The sequence below is a fragment of the Pezoporus wallicus genome, unplaced genomic scaffold (assembly GCF_028554395.1).
Source record: "Pezoporus wallicus isolate ANWC-B61680 ecotype Strahan unplaced genomic scaffold, APGP_CSIRO_Pwel_v1 contig_11133, whole genome shotgun sequence".
In the NCBI taxonomy this organism is placed as follows: Eukaryota; Metazoa; Chordata; class Aves; order Psittaciformes; family Psittacidae; genus Pezoporus; species Pezoporus wallicus.
Window position 1 is genome coordinate 2,429,567 of NW_026636583.1, and position 10,112 is coordinate 2,439,678.

Consider the following 10,112-nt stretch of genomic DNA (forward strand, 5'->3'; position numbering starts at 1 on the left):
TGCCCCAGCAAAGGGCACCGGGAATGCTCCCGGCCATGGGATTTTCGGGAAGCGCCTCCCCAGTTCCCTGCTCCGTGGGCACTTCCCGCAGTGGGAGCCGGCAGGAGCAGGGCTCTGACACCTCCCTGCCAGCACCCAGCGGGGAATGCCCGTGGGAGAAACGATCGGGAAGCAGTAAAGCTTGAGGATAAACCCGGCTAATGCTGGGCAAGGGAAGGAAGTGGGGAGGGAGATGCTGTGTTGGGGCCGGAGGGTGGGGAGAGGAACCAGCTCCATCGCTGACTCACCCACCGGCAGCCCTGGGACCGCCGCCTCGACCCGTAACTACCAAACGCAGCACTGATAACCCAGCCCAGCGCCTCTCCTGCCCCATTCCTGCGATGCCAAACGCAGTTCCTGTGCGGTCTGATCCTCACCTCAGCATCCCACCCCTCTGGGTACCACCGCGGGGATGCTTCGGCGGTGCCAGCGCTGCTGAGTGGGAGCATCCGAGCTGCCTCCCTGCCCGGGACCTGCCAGTGGGGAACGGCTTTGGAATCCAGGTTAAAGAAAGACACAGCAAAGAAACCACGCAGAGCCCCACTTCTGCTTCCTGTTTCGGGGTCCCCCGCCGGCGCCTGCGGGTTGGGTTCGGTGTGAGAAGCAAACCCCCCCCCTCCGCCATGGGTGCTGGGTTCCGGCTCCCGGCGGGGCTGTTCTGGGAAGGGGGAGCAGGGGGTGCCCGGTGCCCGCTCCGTGCTCGGGGGATTTTCAATGGGGTTCCCGTGGGCCCTTTCTCACGGCCGCTCCCCACTGCGGGCAGAGCCGGCAGCTGCAGGCAGCGGCTGCCCACGGCAGCAGCACCCGTGCTCTTGGGACGCACTGGGTCACCTCCAGGCTGGGGGTTTGGGGCGTTGGGATGAGGGTCCGGCCGTCCCCTATGGGGTGAGCGTCCCCCCCGCGTTGGGCACTGCCCCATTTCTCAAGGTGCAGCGCAGCAGAGGCGATGGGACTGTTTCAGTGAGCTGAGGGAACTTCACTGCCCTGATTCCCAGAAATAAAACACGCAGGGAACAGCCCCTGCTCTGTCCTATTAAATCCAGACCCCAGGGGCCGGGCTCTGTGTGCCTTCAGCAGCTCGGTGTCTCCTGCTCTGCTCCCCTCTCTGCAGCCCGGCTGGGCTCAGAGAGCTTCCAAAGCTTCACAGGATGGGGAATGCGAGGGCTTTGGGGGCACCTGATGGGAAATTCATGTGTTTCCTCAGACAGAGGCAGCCGGGAAGGATGGGGATGTGCGGTGGGTCAGGAGCAGCCCCCAGCCCAGCTCCCTGCCTTCACGGAGCTCTTCCCATCTCCCATTGAGCCGGGTACCGGTACCCTGAGCATCCCTCTGCCCCCTGGCTCCTGCAGCCCCTCATGGAAGGCATTAGAACAAGGGAGTTTAATGATGTGGGTCTGCTTCTAGGAGGGCATGGACCTGTCCCTCTTGGGTTTATCAATCACTGCTGGATTTCAGCTTGCTCGTAACGGTGTTTTCTGCATCGGGGGCACGATGCTGCAGCTCCCCTCCTCACACAATATGGACTCAAGACATGGTTTGGGTCCTGGGTGCTTCTTTTGCCCCCTCCAACCACAGCATCCTCCCTCCCCAGCAGTGCTTACACCTATTAATCTACCAGCGACTGACAGCTAGGAGTGACCGTGGCAATGTGGTGGAGTGAAAGCTGGAGAGCAGCCAGCGCCAGGAGCACGGCTCGCCCCGGGGCTCTGCTCATACCCAGAGCTGCAGGGCCCCCATTTCGCAGTGAGTCAGACTCACCCTTCCTTCCTCAGGAAAACCTGTGATCAGATAAAGCCATCAAACTATCTGGTAAGAATAAACAAGCTCGCATCTGCACGGATGCAGGCCATACCCCCTCTAACCCCGCGCCGAGAGAGGAGGCAACGTGTCCGCGGCCTTCACCCTGTGCTTAGGAGAGACACCTCCAGCCCCAGCAGCAGGGCTTGCTCATGCGTGTGAGCCGCTCTCCTCCTCTCACACTGCCCTTGCTGGAGGTTGGGAGAGTCAAATCCCCGCTGGCACCGGCGCAGCATCCCTCCATCCTCCCTCATCCCACTGAGCCGCAGCCCTGCGGCACCAGCAGTAAATGCAGAGGGGAGGGTGGGCAGAGGAGGAGCAGAGGGGGCTCTGGGTGGACGAGGAAGAGGGAGGGAGGAAGATCACACCAGCAGATGGGCACTGCCCCCGCCACGGAGCGAGGGGAAGAGCAAAGGGAGGTGTGAAGATCCCCCTGCAGATTAAACCCAAACCTCCCTGTGCTGCCTGCTCGCTAACCCCAGCCTGGGCAGGGGAACGGAGCAGGTTCGGGGTGTGCTTGTACCCCACGAGGTACCCCAAGGGTCCCAGCACTGCCCATGGGATGCTCAGGGGGATGCAGGGCCAGGGCACTCCCATCCTATCCATGGGGCTGCGTAACCTGCAGCATCATCTCCTGGGGTATCGTCATTCCCATCGCCCCAAAACCCCCTCGGAGGCTGGAGATGAAGGCTCATGGGAGGTGACACTGGCAGCTCTGGTGCTGTTTTCTTATGGAATATCAAGGCTGGAGCGGGATCTGGTTGAGGAGTGCAGAGGGAGGTGCCACGGGGCTGCCCGAACCAGTGCGGGGTCCCACAGTCAAGGGCAGGAATTGAAGCTCAGGGTCAGTGCGGCATTGCAGGGAGCAGATAACGGGTTACAGGGGACAAATTCCCAGAGGAATAATGAAAGCAGCGGGTTTGGTTTAGGAAAGAGCTGGGAAGGCAGCACGGACGTTTCTGGAGGGGGTCGGAATGACTAAATCCAGGGGGAAAGGAAATAAAGAAGGCATTTGTCTTCTTTGCCTGCATCTCCGGGGCACTCCCCAGAGAACAGGGGTTTTCCAGGCTTTGGGAAAAGCCACGTTTCTGCCTCTGCTTGGGAGCATTCCCAAATGGCACAGCTCTGCCGGGGTGGCCTTCGGGGCTCATGCAGTGGCTGTTTCCTGATGGCTGAAATCAGGTCGCACACGATGGCCGGGTGAGAGGGCTCCAGCACCAGCACACACAAGGGATGAAGGACTTGGGGGTGTTGGTGGATGAGAAAATGAACATGAGCAGGCTTCAGTGTGCGCTCGCAGCCCAGAAAGCAACCGTGTCCTGGGCTGCATCCAGAGGAGCGTGACCAGCAGGTCATGGAGGTGATCCTGCCCCTCTGCTCTGCTCTTGTGAGACCTCACCTGGAGCATTGTGTGCAGTTCTGGTGTCCTCAACATAGAAAGGACATGGAACTGTTGGAACAAGTCCAGAGGAGGCCACGAGGATGAGCAGGGACTGGAGCACCTCCTGTATGCAGACAAGCTGAGGAAGTTGGGGCTGTTCAGCCTGGAGAAGAGAAGCTGCGTGGAGACCTCAGAGCAGCCTTCCAGTATCTGAAGGGGGCCTATAGGGATGCTGGGGAGGGACTCTTCATTAGGGACTGTAGTGACAGGACAAGGGGTAACGGGTTCAAACTGAAACAGGGGAAGTTTAGATTGGATCTAAGGAGGAAATTCTTTCCTGTGAGGGTGCTGAGGCACTGGAATGGGTTGCCCAGGGAGGTTGTGAATGCTCCATCCCTGGCAGTGTTCAAGACCAGGTTGGACAGAGCCTTGGGTGCCATGGTTTAGTGTGAGGTGTCCCTGCCCATGGCAGGGGTTGGAACTGGATGATCTTAAGGTCCTTTCCAACCCGAACTGTTCTATGATTCTATGAAGGTGAGCAGAGGGGAGGCTGGATCCATCCCTGCGGGTGCCCTGGGCACACTGCACCCCCTGAACCCATATCCCCCTGGTACCCCGCTGCCCTTGGCCACGGGGTGATGCTGGGCTCTGCCCCTGCTCTGCCTCACCAGAGGAAGAGGAAACCTCTTCCCAACGGCCGGCTCCATGTGGGATTTTCCGCTGTTTGCCAGGCGCAGCCGGAGCCAAGGGCCCCTGCTCAGGTGCTGGAGCTCCCTCCCTGGGCTCCCCTGGCGGCTCCGGCCGGGCGGCCCGAGGGAAGTGAGCGAGCCGCAGGTCCGAGCTGCATCCGCCCGGCATTCCCAGCCCGGCTTTATCTGGCAGCTCCCCCCGGGACTCCCCGTTTTCCTCCTCCAACCCTTCCCCACCCCAGCCCGTGCTCCCAGAGCGCTTCCTGCAGCAGGGCGAGGGCTGGGGGCTGCGGGACCGCTCCCTGCTGACCCCGGCTCTGCCCAGAGAGGAAATCCTGCGGGAGCCAAGGGCTGGGAACGGCGGCCGAGCTCTTCCCAGGGCTGGGAAGCACCAGGGTTGCAGCTGCAGGTGCCATCAGCCAGGAGAAGCACAGGGGAGAGCAGGGGGAGTACCACGAAGTGCTCACGATGGACACCCATCACCACACAAGTGCCATTTAAACCGTCTTGCTCTTAAATGGGCTATTTTAGGTTGGATCTAAGGAGGAAATCCTTTCCTGTGAGGGTGCTGAGGCACTGGAATGGGTTGCCCAGGGAGGTTGTGAATGCTCCATCCCTGGCAGTGTTCAAGACCAGGTTGGACAGAGCCTTGGGTGCCATGGTTTAGTGTGAGGTGTCCCTGCCCATGGCAGGGGGGGTGGAACTGGATGATCTTCAGGTCCTTTCCAACCCAAAAGATTCTATGATGATTTTCCCATTGGGAAGGGTGGGAGGAGAGGTTGGAGGTGGGCATCGCAGCAGGAAGATGCTGCCCACCGCATGCGTGCTCCCAGCAGCTCCCAGGCCCACAGGAAGCGGGTGTCAGCCCTGCTGCTCACGGGGTGTCTTGGGGTGCTAAATGCTATTAACTGCCTTTGAACAGCTCCCAACAGAAACCAGTCCATGGACAGCCTCATCCCTCCCTGTGACCAGGAACTTGATACAAATACAAATACGGTGCAAAGCGGCTCTGATTCACTTCAGAGCGTTTTGTGACTGTTTTGCCAGGGCCCTCCTCCTTTTCCCTGTTGTTATTTTGGAATGGGAAGCAAGGGCTGGATCTGCTGCTGTCCCCACTGCAGCTCAGCTCCAGGGACTGCCGCGTGTGGGAGCAGATCCAGAACACCGGAGGTAAAACCCAAAGGGAGCATCCAAGCAGGAGCAAACAGAAGCCCAGCTTTTATCCCTCTGCAGCCGAGGGGCACGGAGCTGGGGTTGACTCACCCAGAAAGGGCTGGACCGTGCTCTCTGCAGTGGCAGCTCCACACAAGGGAGGGCAAACCCTGCCTTACTGTATTTAAGCCTCGAAACTAGCACTTGCCTGACTCAACCCCAAACCACACTTCCCAGCCTTCAGCTCTTAGATATATTTAACTGTTGCTTCTGCCTTTTCCATGCACACTGTGCATCCAGGCTGCATGGAACAGGACCCACATGCAGCCCAGCACCTTCTTTGGGTTCTGAAGGAAACAGACTCTTTGCAAGCAGAGGGATTGGAGTCAGATACATCTCTCCGAAGTGCTGTAGCAAAAAGGGTTGAGCTTAACTGAGAGCCAAATCAGAGTGTGAAGGATGCTGGCACCTTGGGATTGTCCCTCTCTGTGTGTACTGGAAAGAGAAACGGGTTTGCTGCTTTCCATAAGGGCTGGTGTGAGCCCCTGGGCAGTTGCAGGTGTGAAGGATGGTGATACCAGAGGAGGAAGGATCAAACCCTGTTCTAAACATGCAATGTTGTGCTGTGGGTCTCAGGAAAGAGCATGGCCCAGGCCCTGGTTCTTCCCAGATGCACAGTGGTGAATGCAAGTCAGGAGCTGCGAAAGGAGCTCTGGATACAGAGAACAGTCTGAAATGTGCAGTGGTGGAGGAAACCTGCTAACGGGGTGAAGAACCAGAGCACCACAACGTGAAACACAGCAGAAAGCAACCCCAGGCTGAGCCCACGCTCAGGCAAAGGGAAGCAGAGGTCATCTAACGGCAGGAGGAGGGTGATGTTGTGCAGTGCAGTGATGTGCTTGAGCTTGAATCAGCACCGAAATGATCCCTGGCTTCTGGGTGGGAACCAAAGGGGCCCCAGGTTGGCTCGAGGCTCCCAGTGGGGGACCGGAGTTTGGCAGGGAAGGGAGCAAGAGAGAGACTGGACAGAGCCAGGGCAGCACAACAGGGATGGAGCAGGCAGGAGGAGGGCTGGAGACAGAGCTTGCTGCTCTCCTGCCCCCCTCATCCCATGGCCCCAGCACCTTTCAGCCTTACCCTCCTCTACACCCTTGGGTGAACCTCAACCAACACCCCGGAGCTGAGCCACGAGGAGATGGGAGTGGGGCTGGAGTTTGGCAGCCTGGCTGCTCCTCCACTTGAGAGGCTTTGAAAGGGAATGTATTTTTGGAGCATTAAAGATCAACTGTTTCAGTCTCCGGCCAATCCCTTTCAAGAGCAGCACCGAAGGAGGTCAGTGGGATGCGGCTGGTCAAATATTTTGTCCATGAACATCATCTCTCACCCCCTCAAGTATTTACAGACCTGGGAGCATTTCCTGCTGTTCCCCTCCCTCGGTGAATAGCTGGTGTCTCTGCTTTCTGCAGCAGGATGGTGCAGGGTGTCTCTGCTAGAGAAGGACCACCCCAGCGCTGCCCTTTGGGCTGGAACACAAACCTAAAGCAGCACAGTGTGTTCAGTCACACAAATGGACATGGATTTAGCAGGGAAGCAGTGAAGCAGCAGCACAAGATAATGAGGAAAACTGTGCGGGGGTAGCGGTGGTGGTGGTGGGGAGCCGGGGTGGGAAGAGGGAGGTTGATTCTCCAGGGCTTCTTTTGTAATCTTCATTCACCATATTTAGTAGGCTTGTGACTTGCCCTTGCTGAGCTGATGGAGAATTCCCCCAAGTGTTTACTCCCACAACCTAGCAAATGCCTCAATACACATCATGGAAAAAGTACAATCGACATCTTCACTCCCACTAGAGAAGGAATTCTGACTTGCCCGGGAGTATGTGCTGTGAGAGAGACAAACACTGCTTCATTAGCTCCCCTCAGCTGTGGTTTACTCCTCAAGTGACCTGGTCAGGGCTGCCACCACCTCCCTCCCTTCCTTCACCTAAAGACCCCTGACCTTTGATCAGAGCCTTAGGGACAGGAATGTGGGTCCTTTAACCCTTTCCTCCACCATCAGCAGGATGCTCTCAGTGTAGCTGGCAAAGCTGGTGGTCCAAGGATTTCCAAGGGATGCAGAGCTGCTGTGAGGTGCAGGAGCAAACCAGCTTTCTTCCTGCTGCACTTCGGGAAGAACAGCCTTTGGTGATGGAAACACATGTCTACCATGTATGAAACATGGGAACAAAGTGGGGGTTGCTGTCAGCAGAGCTCACAGATCAGAGATCCCTCAGGATTTTCTGTGCATCTCTAGTTCAGAGTACAAAACTTGTAGGGGAAAATAACCAACCCAGAGTAATCGGGTCATTAGGATTTTCTTAGCGTGCTTCCAAACGGACCACATGGCAAGGTCACACAAGAAATCATTTTAATTTATCAGATATAACATCTCCTACAAGCACGATGAATGCAAGGTGGAGCAGAGCTGAAGAGGGAGCTGGGATGAGAACACTTCAGCATTGCTGATGGTTTTGCAGATGGGATGTGGTATGGAGGCAGCTTTCCTCTACTGCTTGTCCCCAAGTCCGTTCCTACCTCACCCCAACAGGGGGTGATTCCAAGCACTCCTATGCTACAGGATTATGCAATTTACCTGTTTTCCCAGTGGCTAAATACGATTAAAGCCCAGACCTCCAGTGGTCTCCTCCTCAATGAAACCTGTGAAGCGGTGGTGTGCAGAGGATATTGATCTGAGCCAGAAACAGTCTTTAATCTCACAGAGGTGCATTTGTGCTCTTGACCTCTCCTTTGTTCACCTCGTTCGTGACACTTTGCACACCAAAAATCTCATGAACAAGCCTGATTTCTCCTCCAGCTCTTTTCTTCCTGTTCTTTTTACCCCTTGCACGTTCTTTCCTTCTTTCTGAGGAAAAACCACCTCTCTTCTGAGGACCGGCGGAGCACTTGCAGTCTCTACCTAAAATAAGACACAAACTTCTAATTAAAGGAGGAAGGGGTGTGGGTATATTAAATATTAAAGCTTCCCAAGCCTCCCGAAATCCTTTGTGTGGAGCAGCTTTGGGAAGCTCGGCCCTCAGCCAGCCTCCCCCTCTTGGAACACGCTCCCCAGGGCAGTGCCCAGGCTGCAGCTGCTGCTGCTCCGGGGCCTCAGCCCAGCCCCACACGCAAAGAAATACTACATAAATAAATACTTGCTGCCAACAAAGACCTGAGGAAGCAACCCTGGGTGGGAGGAGAGGAAGGGAACGTACACACTGAACCGGAGCAGCCTCGGGATAACGGGAAGCTCGCTCTCAAGCAGGGAGGAGCGAGGATAAGCAGGAGTGCTTATAGCTGTGACCACGTACGCTATAGATTTTATGCAAAAGAAGTATATGGTTGCATAAAGATACAGCTCCATCTTCAACCAGCCCCTCAAACCTTCACATTTCAACACAGAGCCTAAAAAATAAGACCAACTCAAAGCTTAAACTTAACCAATTTACACAACAGAAGGATTTAGCACCTGCAGGCGCCGGGGGGGTGGAAGAGCTTCACGTGAAACACTTGAGCATTGAGGGTGGAAAAAGGGATTGTGGCTTTTCAGCTCCGGTGCTTTTCACCTGCAGGTGACAGGGACTGGAAAACACACGCATGGGGAGGGGAAGGCAGAGGATTGCATGTGCAGGAGGAGCAGGAGGCAGCGGGACACCCGCCTGGCAGCGAGTTGCTTAAGTGTAAGAAACGGAGTCCTTCGTTGCATTGAGAGACAGTTTCTGCAGAGCCTTCATTTGCATTTTAATGGAACTCTTTCTAGGAAGGTGCTGCTTGGACTCTGTTGCAATAGAAAATAAAGAGGTAATTAAAACCACGCTGGAGTTAAAAGACATTTCATTGTCATTAATCAGGTTCATTCATGGGCTTTTCAAAACTGAAGGTATTGAGGGGGTGTGGGAGGAAATGGGGGGTGGAAAACACCACACACACAACATCTGTTTATTTAAACCACAGATTGAAAAGTGGAAAATAATCTTTTTTTTGTTGTTGTGAAGGGACGTCCTGGCGATTAAAAGCACCGTGTAGAGGAGGATTTGAATAAAGAACAGGCATAAAATCAACTCCGAGGTTTCAGCAGTAGGTCTCCCTACTTAAAAGCCAGAGATGAAGCAGATCTATAGGACGGAGTGGGGGGGGAAGGAAACCCGGGAGGACATTTCCAAGCCTTAGGCACACAATTACCCGTGATTACCCACCTAAGCTGGTTAACCAGGCAAACAAATGCCCAACCCACGAGGATTTCCCCACTTTGGGGCACGATCCCAGCACGCGGATGCTGATGCACAGGTTGCAAACGTTTCAGCTGCTGGACCAGCTCCTGCTTTCCCAACGCAGGGACCCAGGAGCGGTTCCCTTGCTCGCCACAGCCATCGCAGGGTTGGCATCAGCTTCCTCCCCGCTCCAGACCTATCCTGTGCTGTTAAGCTCCGTCCTTTGAAATATAGGGCAGGTTGTGTCGGATCCTCCAGCGCAGCAGCCGAAAGGGCAGGATCCTGCCCTTTGCTGCGACAAGAGGGTTTCCATCCCTGGATCTGACGGGCGGGGGGGGGGCTCTGATCTCCATCCTGCAGACCCTCATTCTCCACACCTGCAGCCGTCAAGCCAGGCCAGCGCCCCGTTTAACGGGCTCTGAAGTCTGCCGGGCTGCAGATCTCGTGTTCCTATGCATCACTACGGTCTCTTATTTCTTTATAAAGTGATTTCCCCCCCCCGCCTATAAACTGCTCAGGAGGACGCAGCTCGGCGCGGGCACAGGCTCCTGTGGGGAGCAAACCGCTGCCCCTCATCCCGGCCGCCCCTCACGGCGGAGCCGGAGCGGACGGACCCGCTGAGGGGACACAACCGCGGTGCCTCCTTCCTCGGGCCACGGATCGCGACCGGGATCGGGATCGGGATCGGGTCCGGGTCCGGGTCCTCCGCCGCCTCAGCGCTGTCACGGAGCCGTCCCATCATGCCCCGCGCGGCCGAGCCCGTGCGCGCGCCCCCAGCCCACCCTTCACTTCCGGTGTCCGGCAGTGGCAG

The 10,112-nt window shown here is 56.6% G+C and overlaps 1 long non-coding RNA gene across 1 annotated transcript; it reads right to left on the reverse strand.

Annotated features, from left to right (window-relative positions):
- Nucleotides 1-7,447: 7,447 nt before the first annotated feature.
- Nucleotides 7,448-9,170, reverse strand: LOC130594724 (uncharacterized). The gene is made up of 2 exons (XR_008971149.1): nucleotides 8,540-9,170; nucleotides 7,448-8,010 (listed from the first exon to the last, which is right to left on the reverse strand). It is a non-coding gene; the product is annotated as an uncharacterized LOC130594724 (long non-coding RNA).
- Between the last annotated feature and the right edge of the window lie 942 nt (nucleotides 9,171-10,112).